Genomic DNA, 22,397 nt, shown 5'->3' on the forward strand with positions numbered 1-22,397 from the left:
TCCATTCCTCCTTTGACTCCAAGGATACATATTAATTGAAGGGTAGAGACTCAAAGGAAGATAAACCTTCATTTAGTTTGCTTCAATTCTAGGACCCTAGACTGTATTTGGGAAGGGTTGAACTTTCAGTCCATCAGCATATGGACTGAGGGTCTCTTGTGTACTTTCATCCTTCAGTGAAGCCATCTGTCTTTCTCAGTTTTTCTTAGAATGAGGGTCTGGCATTGGACAGCCTGAAGTGGACAATCCCTAGACTAGCTCATGCCAGGCTTTGGGGTAAATACTCTCTGTCTCTGGATCCATTTCTTCTAGTGCCGATGGGTATAACTGCACCTTTTTGAATAAACATTTTCAGCTAAGATTTAGTCTCGGGAACAGGCGAAACAAATCATTGGCAAGCTTGGTTTGTAGATCAGGGATTGGCAAACTTTTTCTCTAAAGGGTCAGATAATAAATCTTTCAGTCTCTTTCAGTCTCTTTTCATGGCAACAATACAAGTCTGCCATGGTAGCATGAAAGTTACAACAATGCATAAAGGAACGGGCACGGCTGTGTTCCAACGAAACTTTATTTGCGGACACTAAAATTTGTATTTTATATTATTTTCAGATGGTACAAAATCTTTTGATTTTTTTTTAACCATTTGAAATGTAAAAGCCATTCTTGGCTCATGGGCTGTGGATTTCAACCTCTATTGCTGTTCTTTCAAGCCAGCCATCTAATAAAGCAAATGAATTCTCCTGTCCTAACTGCTTTGCTTACCAGAGTTTTGCCTTGGAGTTAGAGATTTCAAAGCCTTAGTTAGTAATAGTGTTATTTGCCTTGTTTTGCCATTATTCCCCAAATTTAGTGGTAGCTTAATTAAGGAAGGATTTGAATATTCCTGTATCCCTGGCCTAATGTTATCCAAAGAGCACCACAACACCTACTACCATAGTGACACTTGCATTGGGGTGAATGTCTGTATCTTCAAAATTCACATGCTAAAGCCCTAACCCCCAACGTGATGGTATTTGTAGATGGGTCCTATGGGAGGAAATTAAGGTTCAATTAGGTCATGAGAGTGGGGTCTTCATGAAGGGATGAGTGCCCTTATAAGAAGAGAGGCCAGACACCTTGGTCTCCATCTATCATGAAAGAAAATAATGAGAAGCAGTGCCTCAACCCAGGAAGAGGTACTTAAAACCCGACCATGCTGGCACCCTGATCTTTGACTTCCAGCCGCCAGACCTATGAGAAAAGAAATTTCTGTGGTTTAAGCCACCCAATCTATGGTATTTTGTTACGGCAAGCCGACTAAGACAATATTCCATTGGAATCTCCAATATTTAAAACTGATGAACATGTATGTGCACTGTATGATGTAGGTATCATGCAGATTTCAGATTTGAATGATTTCAGAGCTTACGTGATCAGCCACAGGATTCAGCTTTCTTTCTCATCTAGTAGAGGAATAGATTTTACAAACCAATAAAATGAAATTAAAATAATGATCACAAAAAAATTAATAATAATGATCACCTATCATTTCTTAAAAGATTATCTTGACATCCATCTTAACAATTTGACAATCTCGATTTTAGAATTAAGATGAATCCTTCGAATTGAACACACAAACTTAAAAACTCCCCTACCTTATCCTTATTTTTTCTTATTTTCCCATGGAAAGGTAAAAAAATTTGCCACAGATCAGCCTCTGTTTGATAATTTTTTTTTTTTTAATTACAGTTCCAGAGTACGCTGGAGCAAGGGCAAACTCTCTACAAAAGTATTAGTAAATGCATGTTGTGATAAAAATTATGAACTACAGGTAAATACAATTATGATGTCTTGCATGTCCAACACAATCCCAAGGGCTCAACATTCTGCCAATTTATTTTACTGGGAAGAAAAACTAAAGCAAAATAAAGGGCTCTGCCCAAGTTCATATGTCAAATAATGCTAATGATGGTTGCATTTGGGCTAATAAGGTTATAACAAGATTAAGTCACTTTCTAGAATGTGTTTTCAGGGAAAAGAGACTGTATGGTGTTCCAATATAAAGCTAACTTAGAATTACAGAATTCGAGAGGAAGAGAAACCTATTTAAACCCATGTGAAATAGTACAAATTTCTCTTTATGGCTGATTATCTAATAAGGCCTGAATAAAAGCTCACAATGTAATGTTTTAATAAATTAAGGGTTATGCAGTCATCTGCCCAGAAGAATCAAGCTTGGTGATTTGCACTTGATCTTAGCCAAAAGGCTAAGAAGTGATAAGCTTGCTGACTTGATCACCCTAATTTTTTTCTTGGCCTTAATCATTTTTATTAAAGTTATCATTACTTTCTTCTTCAAAATGTTACCACTCCTCATCAAAACAAAAAAGAAGAAAACAAAAAGACTCTAAAAAGATCTAAAGAATGGACATATTCCAACATGAAGTTACAGGCAATATCTTTAATCAAGAGAGAAAAAGGCAAAAAAAGTTGTAACAGAAATTTATAAAATGAGAATAAACTCACATAGTGTAAAATTTTTATTTAACCCATATCCAATTATTTGATATGAAAGACTGCTCCCGTTTTTTATTATTAGAAACAACACTACAATAGGTGCCTTTCTAGGGAAATTTCTAAGCACATAATAAGGCATTTCTTTTTCTCCTTTTTTTAATTTAATTTTTTCAAGTTTGTTGGTTTATTTATTTATTTATTTATTGGGGGGGGCGCGGAATGAGCACGAGTGTGGGAGGGGCAAAGAGAGAGAGGGGAGAGAGAGAATCCCAAGCAGGCTCCACGCTGTCAGCACAGAGCCCCAGGTGGGGCTTGAGCTCATGAATCTGTGACATCATAACCTGAGCCGAAACAGAGACTTGGCTGTTTAACCAACTGAGCCACCCAGGTACCCTGGCATTTCTTTTTAATGTAGTAAATATTTACACAGTTCAAAATAAAAATATCCTGAAGTAAATTTATTGACAGTTTATTCTTCCTTGTGATTCTGTCACCAACTCCCTTTCTTAGAGGTAACCGCTGATAACGGACTGCCCTTTGCTGTGCCAGGGATATTTTATGCATGTATAGAGCTATGCATGTACAATCCCCTTTCATGCTACAAATGGTAGCAGAGCATACACAATGTTATCGGCCTGCTGTAAAAATAAATAAATGAAACAGTCATGCAGGAGGACTTGACGTATCGGCACACAAAGATTTTGTTTATTGTTTTTTACTTATTATTATCTACTTACATGTTATAGAACATTTAGGTCGTTTTCAAGCTTTTGTAATGAAAAAAAAGTGTCACGGTGAGAAACCTCCTCATCTTAACTCATTTCCAACACACATGAGTTTCTCTGTAGGGTAAATTCCTTAGTCAAAGAGTACATGCATTTGTACGCGTGATACATACTGCCAAACTACTTCTCTAGAAGTGGACCCCTTTGGACTTCAACCAGTAAGGTAAGAGGGTGCCTTTTTTTATCTCACTTCAGGGTCTGGGCCTACACGGAGCACACCTCAGGGTTTCAGCCTTGCAATTCATTTTAGTTCATATTTTCTTGCAAGTCTTGCCCTGGAGGACTGCCTGGGATCATGCACTATGGCAAGAAGTGATGCGTATCTGGAAGACCAGTGACGAACATTTAAGGACACTTGGATTCCAATGCTGGCACCACCAGATGGCACCCACGCAGGCCCCAGATCCGAATGCTTCATAGGTGGAAACCCTCTACAAACCTTCTCCAAGCCATATCTAACCCCTCCTCTGGTGATGTGTGATTCTGGAGACGTGCTTCCTGGAGTAGGACCAAGGGACACGGAAGAAAAATTTAGGAATACATTTTCTGGCTGCTAATTCTGGAAAACTTGCAAGTCTTCAGTTAAGAAGGCAAAGCCAGGGGCGCCTGGGTGGCTCAGTCGGTTAAGCATCTGACTTCTGCTCAGGTCATGATCTCATGGTTTGTGAGCTGAGTCGGGCTCTGTGGTGACAGCTCAGAGCCTGGAGCTTGCTTGAGTTTCTTTGTCTTCCTCTCTCTCTGCCCCTCCCCCGCTTGTTCTCTCTCTCTCTCTCTCTCTCTCTCTCTCTCTCTCTCTCTCTGTCAAAAATAAATAAAGCATTAAAACAAATTTTTTTACAAAAGGCTAAGCCAGTTCAACTTACACTACAGAATGCAAACTAAGGCCTGTGGGTCAAATTCAGCCAATGAATGGATTTTTAAGAAAATTTCATACATAGCCTTTTGAAAAAATTGATTTAGTTGCCAACATTTTTTAAAAACTGAAGATTTCTCAAAAATATCTGCATTTCTAGGGGCGCCTGGGTGGCGCAGTCAGTTAAGCGTCCGACTTCAGCCAGGTCACGATCTCGCGGTCTGTGAGTTCGAGCCCCGCGTCGGGCTCTGGGCTGATGGCTCAGAGCCTGGAGCCTGTTTCCGATTCTGTGTCTCCCTCTCTCTCTGCCCCTCTCCCGTTCATGCTCTGTCTCTCTCTGTCCCAAAAATAAATAAACGTTGAAAAACAAATTATAAAAAAAAAAAAATATCTGCATTTCTGTCTTAAAAGAAGTCGATGGCCCCAGCAAGAACAGCCTGCATCCTACAAGGGAAAAATCTGCTGGTGCTGGTTTACAGGCACTGCTTGCATTTTCTGCTCATTTATACAATAAACATTTATGGAGGGTCCACTAGGTGCCAGGGGCGACCAGCAGTGACCAAGACAGACAAAAATCTTTGCCTTCATGAGGGAGTCTGATAATAAATAAGATACATTATACTGATGATGTAGTATGTAAGCAGGAGAAGAATAAAGCAGGGAAAGGGACCAGGGGTACCAGGAACACAGGGAGTTTGCAATTTTGAATCGGGTTGGAGAGAAAGTGTTGCTCAGAAGGGGTGAGCAAATGGGAATAAAGCAGGCTGGCACACTTCCAGAACAGCTGGGGACCAGTGTGCTTGGACCAGGGCCAACACACGGAAGAAGAGTCAGGGAAGGAGACAGAGAGGTACGTGGGCCACTTAGGGCTTTGTTTGCCCTGGGAAGAACTTTGGCTTTTACCCTGAATGACATGGAAGCCACTGACGAGATTCAACAGAGGGGTGACACGATCTGACTCAGAGAGATGGTCACTGTGGATGTTGCACTGAGAACAGATAACTGCGATATGCAGGGGAAGCAGGGAGACCAGTTAGAACACCATTTTATTTATTTTTATTTTTATTTATTTATTTTTTTAATTTTTTTTAAACGTTTATTTATTTTTCAGGCAGAGAGAGACAGAGCATGAACAGGGGAGGGGCAGAGAGAAAGGGAGACACAGAATCTGAAACAGGCTCCAGGCTCTGAGCTGTCAGCACAGAGCCCGACGCGGGGCTCGAACTCACGGACCGCGAAATCATGACCTGAGCCGAAGTCGGACGCTTAACCGACCGAGCCACCCAGGCGCCCCAGGACACCATTTTAATAATTCAGTTGAGATGTGACAGCATAGTGGCAACCCAGCAAGGGAGTAGTGGTTGAATCTTCCATGTAGTTTAAAGACAGGGCCAACAGGATTTCCTGATGGACTCTACGTGTCATGTGAGACAAGAGAAAAGTCAAGTGCAACTCCAAGGATTTTAACTTGAACAAAAGGTACCACAGAGTCACTTTTAACTGAGATGCCACTTGATATGTGTCACTCCCGAGTTACCTGTCTGGCCCTCGCAGGGCAACGGCCCATTTGTGACCGTTGAAGCCTAGTTCCTTCACTCCCTCCTCTGCATCAGCGCTCCCTGAAATGTAAAGAAGCCCATGGGTGCTCCTGGGAGGGGATAGATGGATGGGGGGTGTCTGGGGCAATGGTCAAATCATCTAGTGCTTGACCACAGTGGTGTTTACAAGGGCGTGAGCTTATTAAACTAAGCATTTAGAGTTTTGGTAGGTAGACCCTATATCCAAACAGACACACAGAAGCAGCCCTAACGATACACTTCGGAGAAGGGACAGTCCTTAAAATCTCGAGTCTGGTATTTGTGAGTTCAGTTCCTGGCAGGATGACCTCCTAGCCCTGTGACTTTGGACAAGATCCTCAGGCTTTCTAGGCCTCAGTTCCCCATCTGTAAAAACTGTAAAGCAGTATCACCACCACCACCCTTGTCCCCAGGTTGTCCTCACGACCCAGAGAAACAACACACACGAGGTACGTGGTACCATGGCTGGTGGACAGTAAGTACTCCATAACTAACAGTGCTGTTACTGTAAGAAGGCTCTTGTTCTCCCTCGTCAGGCATCAAGTGCAATTAGCCACCATTCCTAGCAATGCCCACAGCCCATCAAAACACGTCAACCACAAAAAACCTCTCACACAGAGTCAGGCAGAGAAGAAACAAAGTTTTTGAACTTTCTCATATCATAATCTACTTATTACCTTGAGGGAAAACAAGTCCAGAAGGCCTTTTTACTCTTTATCTGAAAAAAACAACAAAACACCAGGAGAAAAGGAAAAAAAAAAACCTCACTCTGTAACAGCGTGTCTCTGGAGGCTAATTCTGCAGCAATGATTGCGGGTATTAATTTGAAGAAGATCATTTGGCCATGATATAACGGGAAGAGGAATATTTACCGAAAGGATGTAAAATTAGCCATTCTAATTCCCTTATGGAAATCAGTCAGTGCTAGAAATGAGGCCTTTGTTTTCTTAGGAAAGCGGGGCAGATAGGAAGCACACAATAGCTATTTGTACACGATCCTGCGGGTGTAATGGGCACTCCTGGACCTGCTCCATTCACCGCCTCAACCTGCTGGCTCCTTGTGCTTTGTGAGGACAAGAGGCTGGCCACAGGCAACAAAATTCTCAAGGGCTCAACAGCTTACCTTCAAGTTTGTTTTGCTCCAGTCCTGTTCTGACTTTGATAGTACAATTTGGCGGTTAAAAGCTTTGGGTTTGAAGTCTAATTACAGTAGCGCCCCCCGCCCCCCCAGTCCAGGAGGGATACATTCCCAGACCCCTGGTGGGTGCCTGAAACGGTGGATAATACTGAGTCCCCCATTTATATTGTGTTTTCTCCTGTGTGTATATATCTATGATAAAGTTTAATTTATAAATTAGGCACAGTAAGAGGCTAACAATAATTAATAATAAAATGGAACAATTATTATGATATACTGTAATAAGTTACGTGACTGTTGTCTCTCTTAGGGCCGCGTGGGTGGCTCAGTCCGTTAAGTGTCCGACCTCGGCTCAGGTCATGATCTCATGGCTTGTGGGTTCAAGCCCCGTGTCGGGCTCTGTACTGACAGCGTAGAGCCTGGAGCCTGCTTCGGATTCTGTGTCTCCGTCTCTCTCTGCCCCTCCCCTCCTCAAAAATAAAAATAAGCATCAAAATATCTTACTGTACTCTCCTCACCCTTCTATGACAATGTGAGATGATAAAACGCCTATGAGATGACATGACGGGAAGTGAGTGACACAGGCACTGTGACGAACCGTCAGGCTACCGAGGACCTCTGGCCCTATGTGAGAAGGAGGACCACCTGCTTCTGAACTGAGGCTGAACAAACGTAACCGAAACGGCAAAGAGCAAAACGCGGAGACAGGATTACTGTATTTGAAAACAATTCAAATCCCGTGTCTGCTACTAAGTGTGTGGTCTTGGGCAAGCCACTGACGCCTCCTAAGCCTCAGTTTCTCATCCTGTGAGGGGCATAGGTAGCCCACTTCATAGCACTGCTGGGATGATGAAATGAGACGGGGCGTGCGAAGTGTGTGGCAAACACATAGCAGGCACTCGGTCAATGTTGGCAGTCCATGCTCAAGGGCTAAGATCCTTGATTCACAGTGTGGGGTACAAGTACCTGGCTATCGCAGTAGCGGCAGTTGTAGAAGCAGTATAGAAAGAACGAGGCATATCCTCTGTTCTCAAGGAGGTCTAATGGGGGAGGCAGGTAAAAGGCAGAGCAAAGTGAGGTGTGGGGGATGACAGGGGTGGCACGGAAGCACACAGCAGGGCCCCTAAACCAGTGTGCGGTGAAAGCAGGGAAGACTTCCCAGAAGAAGCAACATCTCTGCTGAGCAATAAGTGAACAGCGGGGCAAAGAGTTCTAAAGGTAAGTGGAACAGCATGTGAAAAGGTCCGCAACCGAGAGAGAGAGAGAGAGAGAGAGAGAGAGAGAGAGAGAGAGCATGATGCAGAATGGGATGGCAAGGTGCCGGGTGGGGCTGAAGCTGAAAGCAGGAAAGCCAGGCTGGTGAGCGATTAGACTAGCAGAGTGAGCAGGGCCCCAAAAGAAGCTATGCTGACTGGATCCTGAGACCAAAGGGGAGATGTCAAATGATGTGAACCATGGGGGCGCCTGGGCCGCTCAGTCCATTAAGCATCCGACTTCGGCTTGGATCATGATCTCACAGTTCCTGAGTTTGAGCCCCACATTGGACTCTGCTGACAGCTCAGAGCCCGGAGCCTGCTTCAGATACTGTGTCTCCCTCTCTCTCTGCTCTTCCCCTGTTCGCACTCTATCTCGCTCTCTCAGAAATAAACATTAAAAAAAAAATGATGTGACAGAAAACACAAGGTCAGATGCTTCCCCTTCTACTCACATTGCCTGCACCAAACCCTAGAGAGTTCCATCAGCTTTTCCTCCAAGAACATGTGAATGTACCCTTTACTCTCCCTCTCCAAGGCATGATTACAGCTCCCCCAGAAGTCTGGAAAGGTCTGTTTGCTAGTCTGTGTCCACACTTATCCCCCCGGAATGAATTCTTCACAGAGTATCCAGAGGGATTTTTAATCTTTGACCCATGGGTTATTTACAAGTGTGTGGTTTGATTTCCAAACATTTGGGATTTTCCAGATTTCTTTGTTATTCATCAGAAAAAAAAATTTTTCAATGTTTATTTCTGAGAGAGAGAGACACACACACAGTACAAGCGGGGGTGGGGCAGAGAGAGAGGGAGACACAGAATCCGAAGCAGGCTCCAGGCTCTGAGCTGTCAGCACAGAGCCTGACATAGGGCTGGAACCCACGAACTGTGAGATCATGACCCGAGCCGAAGTCGGACGCTTAACCAGCTGAGCCACCCAGGTGCCCCATCTCTTGTTATTTATTTCTAACTTAATTATCGTGTAGTCACAGAGCAGAGTCTACATGGTTTCAGTCCTCTCAAATTTATGGCCCAGCATATGGTGTTTCTTGGTGAATGTTCCCCATACATGTGAAAAGGAGGTTTATTTTGCAGTTGTTGGGTGGAGTATTCTATAAGTTCTGTAGCTGTCAACTTGGTTTGATACTGTTGTCAAGGACTTCTATACCCATACTGATTTTCTGTTTGTTTATTCTAACCAAAGGAGCTCCATGGAGTTTTACCTCCAGACATTAAAGAAGGGGTAGAGAATTGTGAAATTACTGCAAATTCACTTACATCAACAGATATGATGAAGTCCCAGTAGTTTATTTTTGCTTTTGTTTCCCTTGTCTTAGGAGACATATCTAGTAAAAAGTTGCTTCGGCCGATGTCAAAGAGGTTACTGCCTATGTTCTCCTCTAGGATTTTAATGGTTTCTTGCTTCACATTTATGTCTTTTCAAAACATTTTTTTAAGTTTATGTATTTACGTATTTATTTCTTAAATATATTTTTTAAAGTTTATTAATTTATTTCAGAGAGACAGAGACAGCATGCATGGGGAAGGGGCAGAAAGAGAGGGAGACAGAATCTCAAGCAGGCGCCATGCTGCCAGCACAGAACCCGATGTAGGGCTTGAATTCATGAAACTGTGAGATCGTGGCCTTAGCCAAAACCAAGAGTCAGAAGCTTAACTGACTGAGCCACCCAGGAGCCCCATGTTTATTTTGAGAGAGAGAGAGAGAGAGAGAGAGAGAGAGAGAGAGAGAAAGAGAAAGAGAGACAGAGAGGGCATGCATGAGGGGCAGAGAGAGGGGGAGAGAGAAAGAATCCCAAGCAGGCTCCATACCATCAGTGTGGAGCCTGATGTGGGGCTTGAACTCACCGACCTTGAGAAAATCACCCGAGCTGAGATCAAGAGTCGGACACTCAACCTACTGAGCCACCCAGGCGCCCCCACATTGAGGTCTTTAATCCATTTTGAAGTTCACTCATATGTGGAATTTAAGAAACAAAACAAATGATCCTTGGGGGGAGAAAGAGAGAGAAAGGCAAACCAAGAAACAGACTCTTAACTACAATGAACAAAGCGATGGTTACCAGAGGGGGCGTGGGTTGGGGGGATGGGTGAAATAGGTGATGGGAATTAAAGAGGGCACTTATTGTGATGAGCACTGAGTGTTGTAAGTGTGAAACTACTAAATTGTACCCCTGAAACTAATATTACACTCTATGTTAGCTAACTGGAATTTAAATAAAAACTAAAAAAAAAAAAAAATCCAGCTATGATTTGGGACCATCACTCATTTTCACATTAATCAGTCAATTAGCAAAAGGGAAGTGTTGAAGTCTCCAACTCAGCCTGTGGATTTGTCTATTTGTCTAAGTATGTTTTTGCTTTGTAGCTTTGGAAGTTCTGTTACTCATTTAGGTGGGTGACATCTTCCCGATGGCTTGATCCTTATACCATTATGAACTGCTTGGGAGGCTTTGTCAAAAAATCTACTTTAGAGGATGCCACTTTCCTTCTTAAACCCCCTCAAGACTTGTCACTGAACTTTAAGTAGCCACACACATACCATCGCCCATAAAAGGCCCTGGAGAATGGACATGCTCTGTTCACCTCCCACCTCGTCTTCTATCAGTGGTGTTCTTTCACCTCCTAGCCTAACCTAAGGTTTTTCTGGCTTCAGGGTCTTAAACTTTTCATTATCACTCTGTTACTGTCAAAGTCAGCAGAGGCCGGGGAGTGAAATAACTTACTACAGAGCCAATAAGCTCTTGATTCTCTTCCTACATACGGCCAAGGTCTCCTCTGTCGGAGTCTTAAGTCTTTGCTGAGACAGGCACTAACACATAAATCTCTTCTTTCAAAAGGAAAATAAATGGAAACTGGGGACTTCTTACTTACCAAGGAATCAGCTTTGGGAATGTTCTCTCACTACATTCCCTAAGTTCTTGACATCTGAGGTAAAGAAGATAAAGTCTCCAAATATGCTCAAAAAGAGCATGTTTATTTGGGCACCTGGGTGGCTCAGTCAGTTGAGCACCCGAATTTGGCTCAGGTCACGGTCTCACCGCTCATGAGTTTGAGCCCCACATTGGGTGCTCTGCTATCAGCACAGAGCCTGCTTTGGATCCTCTGTCCCCCTTCTCTCTGCCCTTTCCCTGCTTGCTCTCTCTCTCAAAAATGAATAAAACATTAAAAAATTCTTTAAAAAAGAGCATGTTTATTGGCTATGAAATACATGTGCAGCCTCTGATGCTTTCGTCAGTTTCAAGGTTTGTGAGCTATTGTTTTAGATAATTGCTTAAAAAATCAGAACTATGATTAGTGTGAAAATGGACGATGTTCCCAGATCATACGTGCTGCTGTAAATAAGTTAGCAATGCGGGGCGCCTGGGTGGCGCAGTCGGTTAAGCGTCCGACTTCAGCCAGGTCACGATCTCGCAGTCCGTGAGTTCGAGCCCCGCGTCGGGCTCTGGGCTGATGGCTCAGAGCCTGGAGCTGGCTTCCGATTCTGTGTCTCCCTCTCTCTCTCTGCCCCTCCCCCGTTCATGCTCTGTCTCTCTCTGTCCCAAAAATAAATAAACGTTGAAAAAAAAAATTAAAAAAAAAAAAATAAGTTAGCAATGATTTGATGTTTCTCCCCTCCTTGGGAGCCTGTCCATAAAGCTCCATTGAGTTTCTGTGACTGGGAATAAGCAACTTCCCTGGCCTGTCAGTGAAGCCTTCCCCCATGGGAAGCAGAGCTTTCCACTCACTGTTCTAGAACACCCAGTTCTGACTTATCCTTCAGATCCGAGCTCAGATGGTACCTCCCCAGTAAGGCTTCCTGGAGAACGCCCACCCTTCCCCCTTCCCAGTCTCCTCATCACAACACCTAAGAACCCTTTCCCACCACTTCTTACACCAGTGGCCTTTGTTGAATTATTTTCTCATTTACTGCTTGCTTCCCTGATTAGAATAGAAGCTCTGTGAGGGCAAGACCCTCCGTGTCTACTTAACTTCTGAAGTCCATGTACCTAGCACAATGCCTGATATAGAGATTAGGCATCCAATAAATATTTACAGAAACTAAGGAATTCAACTGCTGACCTGCATCAGAACCACTGTAAAACTTGAAATGCTTTAAGGCTGATCGGTGGATAAGACAGGTCCTGAGAAATGAGATGGTCTGTGAGCAAATGAAGTCTCGAAGACCCAAGGGGTCTAAGCATATAATATAAGACAGCTAGGCGCTAAGCATATAATTCCATTCCCTTACCTCTCAAGCATCTCTACAACGTCCTTAAAACTGAAGGAAAGGTAAAGGAACCAGAGGGGGGAGGACAGAACAGAAGGAAAGACAAAGGAGCCATTCAGATCCAAGTAGAACCAAACTCTAGAGAGGGAGCCTTTGGAAAATGCCACCAACGATAATCAGAAGAAGGTAGGGGCGCCTGGGTGGCGCAGTCGGTTAAGTGTCCGACTTCAGCCAGGTCACGATCTCGTGGTCCGTGAGTTCAAGCCCCGCGTCGGGCTCTGGGCTGATGGCTCGGAGCCTGGAGCCTGTTTCCAATTCTGTGTCTCCCTCTCTCTCTGCCCCTCCCCCGTTCATGCTCTGTCTCTCTCTGTCCCAAAAATAAATGTTGAAAAAAAATTTAAAAAAAAAAAAAAAAGAAGAAGGTAAAAACATGTAAAGAGGGTTAGAGCAGGAGGGGGCAACAGAGAGGAGGAAAGGACAAGGTTTCAAGAAGTAGAAAAAAAGAAATGTTTTTTGGCCAGGTGAAGAAGACATGAAAAATAAGAGACCTGCTTATGACTAAAATAGCCACAATCCATCTAGTCAGAATCAGCAAGGCACAGACCCTGTATTTACTAAATCAGATCATGAGTGAAGAAATGGTGCTCCTGTGGAAAGGCACAGGAAAGGCAGACACTATTTTAATTTTTTTTTAATGTTTTTATTTATTTGAGAAGGAAAGAGAGAGACAGAGCATGAGTGGGGGAGGAGCAGAAAGAGAGGGAGACACAGAATCGGAAGCAGGCTCCAGGCTGTGAGCTGTCGGCACAGAGCCCGACGCGGGGCTCGAACCCACAAACTGTGAGATCATGACCTGAGCCGAAGCTGGATGCTCAACCGACTGAGCCACCCAGGCACCCCAGGCAGATGCTATTTTAGTGTGGGAAGATGGAGCAGCTCTGGAGACGGATGGCAGGTGCACAGCCCTGCATGTACTCAGGGCCACAGCCCTGCATGTACTCAGGGCCACAGCACCGGAGGCTTAAACACAGTTCCAATGGTTAAAAGCATTTTATATTGCATATATCTTACAGTAAAAAAGATATATATTCCCTTTTCCCCCTAAAAACAGGGGAAAGGGAAACACAGGCACTGTTAGCACGCCTTTGCAATTAAAGTGCGGCTTACCCAATGTACTCCGTGGGGTTGCTTAACCTATTTCTACCTTGGTGAATTTTCACTTCCCTAAGCCAAATATACTCAAGGCATTTTTCCAAGGTATTCTTTCATTCTTTCATTTCCACAGTTCAATCAGGTCCCTGTCCTTTTCTTCTCTTCTTGTTTTGAAATATCAGTCGTACAGCACATTCTCCTCCAGGCAAGATGTCTATCAAAGCTGACCAAGAGGACATCTCGGGGCAAGAAAGGAGCAAGAGAGAGCAACCCCTCCGCTACCTGACTCCAGCTCTCTTAACAGAAAGTCTTTCCCTGTGGCGATGGGGACGGGGGTGGGTGAGCAGATTCTGGGAAAATGTTTGGTGACCCCTGCCCCTTCTCATTCTACAGGAAGATCAACTGGATGGAACAGAGCTTCTAAGGTTTTCTGGACCTTCCGCGCTGGGACCAAAATTCCAAAGTCTCCAAAGAAAAGAAAAAAGGAAAGTACACAGCAACATAAATCTGCAATTTGATAAAAATAAGTAAAAATAAGTACCCTTTTCCTCTACCATTCTTTCACACTCCTTTTGAAAAAAATGCACACTGGACCTATATTGAAACAGGCTATTACAGAGACAAGAACTTTTGAGGAAAGAGAGAAAGCTGAATAAAAATGAACATTTCCACCAACGTCTGGGTAATCTGGGAGGTCCTCTAGTAAAGAGAGGTGGAAATCTGAAGAATGAAAACTGATCAGAAGGGGTAATAATAGCCTGAGATCCATGTAAACAATAATCCCATAAAATAATTAGGTAGGTAAGATACAATTCTGGCTAAATAATTATAATAATTATAAACACTCATATAGCACTATGTGCGAAGCCCTGTTCCACCAGCTCAACCTAACAGGTAGTAGTATTAGTATTATTAGTAGTATTAGTAGATAATAATAGTATTATCTAGTTACAAATGAGGAAACTGAGACACAGAGAGGTCAAGTTACTTGCCCAAGGTCACAGAACTCTATGAAATAATGAATCCACAGATTTTTTTTTCAATAAACTAATTTACAAATGTAAAGGAAAAATAAACTAATCCCTTTGTTTACTCAATACCCATTGCATGTTAAGCATCCTTCTGGGCATTTCATATACAATGGTACCTCAAAAACCTTGCTAAGGTGGTATTATTACCCACATTTAACAGATGAGCTTGAATAACGTACCCAAGGTCACTGCTGAAAAATGGCAGAGTGAAACCCAGGGTTCTTTGATACCAAGGCTCATGCTGATTTTCACCTAATGCTAACCATACATGCTCACAACATGACTGGTGGATGTGGTTAGTCACAGAGTAGTTGTTCTCGAACCTCTGTGTACCTGAGAATCATTGATGAAGTTTGTTTAAAATGCAGATCCCCGGTCCCTACCCCCAGATTCTGAATTATTAGGTCTGGCGTCGGCGCCTGGAACCAGCGTATATGTATGCATGTGTTTTTAAATGTTTTATTTTGTGACCATTTTAGACTTTCACAAAGACTTTCAAAAGGAGTCCAGAGAGTTCCCACATACTCATCACTGAGCTTCCGCTGTGTTGACGTGTGACATGACCACCGAGAACTTGTCAAAACTAAGAAATTAGCCTTGTACAACACTACTAACTTAAAACTATAGAATTGACTCTGATTTTAGCAGCTTTTCCACTAATGTCCCTTTTCTGGTTCAAAATTCAATCAAGGATCCCACCTTGCATTGAGTTGGTACGTTTTCCTAATTTCCTCCAATCTTTCCTTGTCTTTTAATGATCTTGACACCTTGGAAGAGTAGTGGTCAACCACTTGGTAAAAGTCACTCAATTTGCTGTCTGGTGTTTTCTCATGATTAGACTGAGATTATGCATCATTGGGAAGAACACAGCAGAGGTGAAGTGCCCTTCTCAGTGTATCATATCCGGGCGTATATGATGTTGATGTATTACTAGTGATGTGAACCTTGATCACTTGGTTAAGGTACTGTCTCCCAATATTCTCTGCAATAAACATATTATTTCCCGCTTCATAATTGCCAAATATTCTGGAGGAAATGCTTTGAAACATGCAAACATCTCGTTTCTGGTTAAAGTTTCACCCCCTAATTTTATTTTATTTTTTTTAAAGGAGCATAGATTATTTAAAAAAAATGTTCTTTAATGTTTATTTATTTTTGGCAGAGAGAGAGAGAGAGAGAGCATGAGTAGGGGAGGGAAGAGAGAGAGGGAGACACAGAATCTGAAGCAGGCTCCAGGCTCTGAGCTGTCAGCACATGACCCGACGCGGGGCTCGAACTCACAGACTGTGAGACCATGACCTGAGCCGAAGTCGGACGCTTAACCGACTGAGCCACCCAGGCGCCCCTCACCCCCTAATTTTACATCTTACCTACAGCCATTAGTACTATGGCATTCTAATGGTCATTTTCTATTTTCTGCATTCTTTCTACAAATGTTAATTCGAATTCTTCTGAAGGGAAGAATTGTCACTTCTCCCCATTTATTTATCCATTCAGTTATTTATTTATATTAGTATGGACTTACGGAAAATTATTCTATTTCAGGGGTTATAGGTCCATACTGTCATTGCTTATTTTGTTGCCCATGCTGTTCCACGTCTGGACATATGGGGCTCTTTCAGATTGCTTCCCATGCCCTTTCAGTATGACTCCCTCCTTACCTCCATTGCTCCATCCATCCATCCATCCATCCATCCATTCATTTTATATTTTAACACATCATTAATTTCCAGCACCACAATACACTCTGCTTCTAGCCTCTTTCAGTGGATAGTTAGGAAGTGCACCTATGTATACTACCCAATGCATACACATATATCTATAATTATCTATCTATCTATCTATCTATCTATCTATCTACTTATCTATCAAAAACATGGATCCAAATCGATGCTTGACCTTGGGAGCCTGTATGACTGTGTTATGCTGAGAAATAATTTATTGAAGGTAATGAGAAATTTGAACTTAGATTATTAGGGTGTTGTGGTGAGTTTTAAAGAATTGGGTATGATTTTAATAAGTGAGGCTGGATGCGGAGGAGCGAAGTGGCCAGGGCATCATCCCCAGGCAACAGTATGGCGAAGGATAATATGTTCAGCATCTCAGGAGGACAATGGCAGACCAGCCTGGCTGGACAGGTAAATCATGATTTGGAATAATGCTGAAGAATTAACAGGTGAACTCAGTCAAAATCAAAGGGCCCTGAACAAAAGGCTGGCCCTGAACAAAAGGGTTTGGACTGGATCCTACATGGGAACAGAGACTCTGAAAAGGTTCTGAGCTCAGAATTCACAGGCTAAGAGTAGCATTCAAAATCCAAAAATCCAGGAGTGGCATGCAGGAGGGAAGGGACACAGTTGGCAGGGAGATGAGTAACCAGGGTGGTACAACCATCATGTTCTCTATTATCACTGCCATGTTTATTTTTTTGTATTAATGTAAATACAGCCAGACCCAGAACACCTGGTCACAAAGAGGCCTGTACTTTCACAGTGTGCCTATATGTCTTCTAGCTTCCATACATTACGAAAAACTCTTATGTTCTTGCTTTCTTCTCTTTCTTATTGGTTTGCCATTTTAAGAAATTCTCCAAAGTACACAATACACAAATGCATGCTTGTGTGTTAGCAAAACAGACAAGGCAGCAGTCTGTGGCGTCAGAAATTCAAGTTCCTCTTTTCGTGTCTATCCCTTCCCTACACACCACTACTCCAAGCCCCCACATCCTCTCTCTTTTCATTAGAACGAACTCATAGTAAACACTTCAGTGAACAGCACCCTGACTGTTTCTACACATTTATCTACACGTGTGATTGTAGGATGGCTAGGCATTCTGATCTTAACTCGCTTATTACCTCCTCAAAGATCTCTACTCCCTGTCACTCTTTAAACTCATCAGTTTTTTTCCCCATAATTCTTTTAACTACCTAAAATAAAATGTATAACTTTTTTTTTTTTTTTGGTCATTCTTTCATGGTTTGGACGTAAGTTTTAAGAGCAGGAAATTTGGCTCCCTTGTTTACAACCGTATCTCCAGGGACAGCTACATAGCTGGGGCTCAATAAACACTGTTGAATGAATGGCTGTGTGTATATATACACTCACCTACATATGTGCATTTGGATTTTTAAAAATAGTAGTGGAATCATGCTATACATACCTGCTAATTGTCTGCTTTGAGATACTTTCCTTTCACTTTGGATGTGCAGAGAGCAAAGGACTTTCTGTTCCATTCTGAATATTCTCAAACATCCTATTTGATAATGTTAAATTAGCCTAAGATAGGATAGAATCACGAACACTTGGAAAGTACTGTTCCTATATACTGTTTTTTTCCGGTTTAAAAAAATTTTTTTGTAGTATTTATTTTTGAGAGAGAGACAAACAGAGCACGAGCAGGTGAAGGGCAGAGAGAGAGGGAGACATAGAATCCAAAGCAGGCTCCTCAGCTGCTCTGAGCTGTCAGCACAGTGTCTGACGTGGGGCTTGAACTCACAAGCGGTTAGATCATGACTCGAGCCAAAGTCAGACGATTAACCGACTGAGCCACCCAGACGCCCCTTTCCTGTACAAACACTGGGAGTCTGTACAAAAATAAATACCCATTTATTATTATTATTATTATTATTATTATTATTATTTTTAATTTATATATGAAATTTATTGTCAAATTGGTTTCCATACAACACCCAGTGCTCATCCCAAAAGGTGCCCTCCTCAATACCCATCACCCACCCTCTCCTCCCTCCCACCCCCCATCAACCCTCAGTTTGCTCTCAGTTCTCAACAGTCTCTTATGCTTTGGCTCTCTCCCACTCTAACCTCTTTTTTTTTTTTTTCCTTCCCCTCCCCCATGGGTTCCTGTTAAGTTTCTCAGGATCCACATAAGAGTGAAACCATATGGTATCTGTCTTTCTCTGTATGGCTTATTTCACTTAGCATCACACTCTCCAGTTCCATCCACGTTGCTACAAAAGGCCATATTTCATTTTTTCTCATTGCCACGTAGTATTCCATAGTGTATATAAACCACAATTTCTTTATCCATTCATCAGTTGATGGACATTTAGGCTCTTTCCATAATTTGGCTATTGTTGAGAGTGCTGCTATGAACATTGGGGTACAAGTGCCCCATGCATCAGTACTCCTGTGTCCCTTGGATAAATTCCTAGCAGTGCTATTGCTGGGTCATAGGGTAGGTCTATTTTTAATTTTCTGAGGAACCTCCACACTGCTTTCCAGAGCGGCTGCACCAATTTGCATTCCCACCAACAGTGCAAGAGGGTTCCCGTTTCTCCACATCCTCTCCAGCATCTATAGTCTCCTGATTTGTTCATTTTGGCCACTCTGACTGGCGTGAGGTGATATCTGAGTGTGGTTTTGATTTGTATTTCCCTGATAAGGAGCGACGCTGAACATCTTTTCATGTGCCTGTTGGCCATCCGGATGTCTTCTTTAGAGAAGGGGTCTATTCATGTTTTCTGCCCACTTCTTGACTGGGTTATTTGCTTTTCGGGTGTGGAGTTTGGTGAGCTCTTTATCGATTTTGGATACTAGCCCTTTGTCCGATATGTCATTTGCAAATATCTTTTCCCATTCCGTTGGTTGCCTTTTAGTTTTGTTGGTTGTTTCCTTTGCTGTGCAGAAGCTTTTTATCTTCATAAGGTCCCAGTGATTCACTTTTGCTTTTAATTCCCTTGCCTTTGGGGATGTGTCGAGTAAGAGATTGCTACGGCTGAGGTCAGAGAGGTCTTTTCCTGCTTTCTCTTCTAAGGTTTTGATGGTTTCCTGTCTCACATTCAGGTCCTTGATCCATTTTGAGTTTATTTTTGTGAATGGTGTGAGAAAGTGGTCTAGTTTCAACCTTCTGCATGTTGCTGTCCAGTTCTCCCAGCACCATTTGTTAAAGAGATGTCTTTTTTCCATTGGATGTTCTTTCCTGCTTTGTCAAAGATGAGTTGGCCATACGTTTGTGGGTCTAGTTCTGGGGTTTCTATTCTATTCCATTGGTCTATGTGTCTGTTTTTGTGCCATACCCATTTTTTATTAAATAGTGATCCACCAATTTAACTGTTTTGAGATGTTAAGGTTGATCATTAAACTACCAGCATAAAATACGGTGGCACGGGAGAAAATTAAGATAACAATTTGTATTTTTGCTTCCATTGTGCCCTCTTGTGGAATTACATGTAACTTACATACTCATTCTTGTGAAATTTTAAAAAAGAGCAGAATGTCCCAATGTCATGACTGCAGTCACACATGCTCCCCATTAACAGACTCCTCTGATCACTTTAATCTTTGATCTCCATGCAAACACAATCAGACTGCCTCCAAGTTGGGCAAATAAACGATGGCTTTGTTTGGGATGGTTCTCCTAAAATTCTGGCTCATCAAACTTGTATTTGGTCTTTGATTTCATCATCGCAGCTGTGTGGCCAACTGTCATAGCTGCACGCAGGACGTTTTCCACAGGCCTTGCATTACTGAAGGTGTCTGGTTTCTCTGGTGCGTTCTGAGATGATGGCTGTCTCAGATCTTCCATCTGCCTCCATCCCTTTTGGCTTTCTTCCTCCTGTTATCAGGTGTTGCAGTCCCAGCCAGCAAGTACACACTATCTTTTCCTGTTGACTGTAGACATCCTGGTAGCCAGGGAAACTGTCACTTAGAGCAGTCTAGTCTTTTGGTCAGATGGTGCCTCCCCAGAGGATGTGTTCTCTGCTAGGGAGTTGCTGGAAACGGGATCAATAGGCCTTCAGGAACTGTAGGTCTTCCCTAAAACTGGACTCGTTTTCTAAGAATGTTTTCCCTTTCCATATATTTGAAAATCAAATCCAACCAACATTTACTGAGTATTTACTGTGTGCAAGGCTGGACACTCTTACGAGCGTTATGCCTTCAAATCCTCTCTACTGCTCTTTGAAGCACTTGCTAAAGCCCTGATTGTAAGTCGATGCTCCCTCTCTCCTTCCCTCCCTCCCTTTCTCCTTCCTTCCTTCCTTCTTTCCCTCCTTTGTTCCTGCTTCCCCTCCCTCCTTCTTTCTTTCCTTCCTTCGTTCCTGCTTTCCCTCCTTCCTTCCCTCCTTCCTTCCTTCCTCCTTCCTTCCCTTCTGCCCTCCCTCCCTCCCATCTGTTCATGCATTGAAATACTTTTACAGAGTGCCATCTGTTATTAGGTGCTGGAGATCAAAGATCTTTCTCCTGACAGGACTCACATGCTAGTGGGAAAAGTAAAAAAAGAAAAAAAGAAAAAAATAAATACATCATGCAGTCTTCTAACTGAAGACAGCAGAATAGGGGAAAAGCAAAGTGAGGGGTGTAGCAATTTTAAATATAACAGCCTCACTAAACAGCAAAGCAAAGACATATGTGCTTGCGTTACACCCATTTCATAGTGGAAGAATGGAAGGCTTGGGAGGTATTCTGGAACACTTTGGTAACGTTTTCTGTAAGTATAGGAGAAAACGGGGCCCTCTGAAAATGCAAGAAGTAGGGCAAAATACCTATGTTACAGAAGAAACTTGGGCTAATTTCAGTTTCCTCATTTATAAAAAGGATACAAATCAGAGTTGTGAAGAGTTAATGAAACCATAAACTTAAAGATCCTCCAAGTGTTAAGTGCAACAGACACTGCATGGTCTTGGGCCACGTCGTAAACATTCTTTGCTTTCAGTGGTACGTCCTGAAGATACATCTTAAAGCCCATTTCTCAAACTACTTTCAACTGCATCTCACAGTAAGAAATGCATTTACATCATGATTCTAGTATGTGCATAAATATATGAAACAAACAAAAAATTCAAAAATAATATTTGTCTGTGCTCTATGCAGTGCATGCTCACTATTGTATTCTACTTTATTTTACTTTTTTGAAATCTGATCGTAATCCACTGAATTGATTTGAAGAGTTACCAGTAGATAATTTTCCACAATTTAACAAATACAAGGGTTGAAGTTAACAAAGGCTTGGTAAATAATTAAATACAGATAGAGAGACAAGTGGACAAATAAAATTTCCACGTCTCCCACTGCATTTACTACTTTCACAACTAACAATCAATTCCAATTCTTTAAATGCTGTTTTTGAGGGGCACCTGAGTGGCTCAGTAGGTTAAGCATCTGACTTCGGCTCAGGTCATGATCTCACAGTTCTTGGGTTCAAGCCCCGCATTGGGCTCTGTGCTGACAGCTCAGAGCCTGGAGCCTGCTTTAATTCTGTGTTTCCCTCTCTCTCTACCCCTCCCCTGCTTGCATTCTGTTTCTCTCTCTCTCAAAAGCAAGCATCAAAAAATTTTTTAAATACAATTTAAATTGTTTTGGATATGTGCATTCAAGTCACTAAATAATATGTTAAAATAACAACTATTTCTCTGAATCTACAGCACTTCTGACACCAAATGTGTCAATTCTCCAACACTGCGGATCTACTGGGTATCCTACAATTCAATGATGACACTAACCACCTGAGTTAGTGCAGAGCCAATGGATAAGGGCCCATTCTGTCAAGACTGCACCCCACTTCAGATGCCAATCATAGTACTTGGTTCCCAGGTACCCACACTTATGTCTAACTTGGCTACAAGTACATGAGAGTTCCCATGATCTACTCCTCAAGTTAGATGACTTGCTGTAACAGCTCAGAAAACTCAGGAAAACGTTTTCATGGATTTATTATAAAGGATATAATAAAGGATACCCATGAAGAAGTACATAGGGTGAGGTCCAGAGGGGTTGCGCTCACAGAAGCTTTCATCTGCACAAAGCATGGAGTAAGTCACCACCCTGGCACATGAATGTATTTACCAACCAGTCTTTATACTCCAAAGTCTACATGTTTTTATGGAGGCTTCATCACAGGGGCATGATAGTTTAACTCAATCTCTCA

The 22,397-nt window shown here is 42.5% G+C and overlaps 1 protein-coding gene across 1 annotated transcript in view; it reads right to left on the minus strand.

The window, feature by feature from the left end:
• The window catches only part of GXYLT2 (glucoside xylosyltransferase 2), a gene marked incomplete at its 5' end in the record, with an annotated part of 94,781 nt that overhangs the window by 18,445 nt on the left and 53,939 nt on the right, over nucleotides 1-22,397 (minus strand). The window lies entirely within an intron of this gene.

This window comes from Herpailurus yagouaroundi, unplaced genomic scaffold (genome assembly GCF_014898765.1).
Source record: "Herpailurus yagouaroundi ecotype Mexico unplaced genomic scaffold, PumYag 183, whole genome shotgun sequence".
Taxonomy (NCBI): Eukaryota; Metazoa; Chordata; class Mammalia; order Carnivora; family Felidae; genus Herpailurus; species Herpailurus yagouaroundi.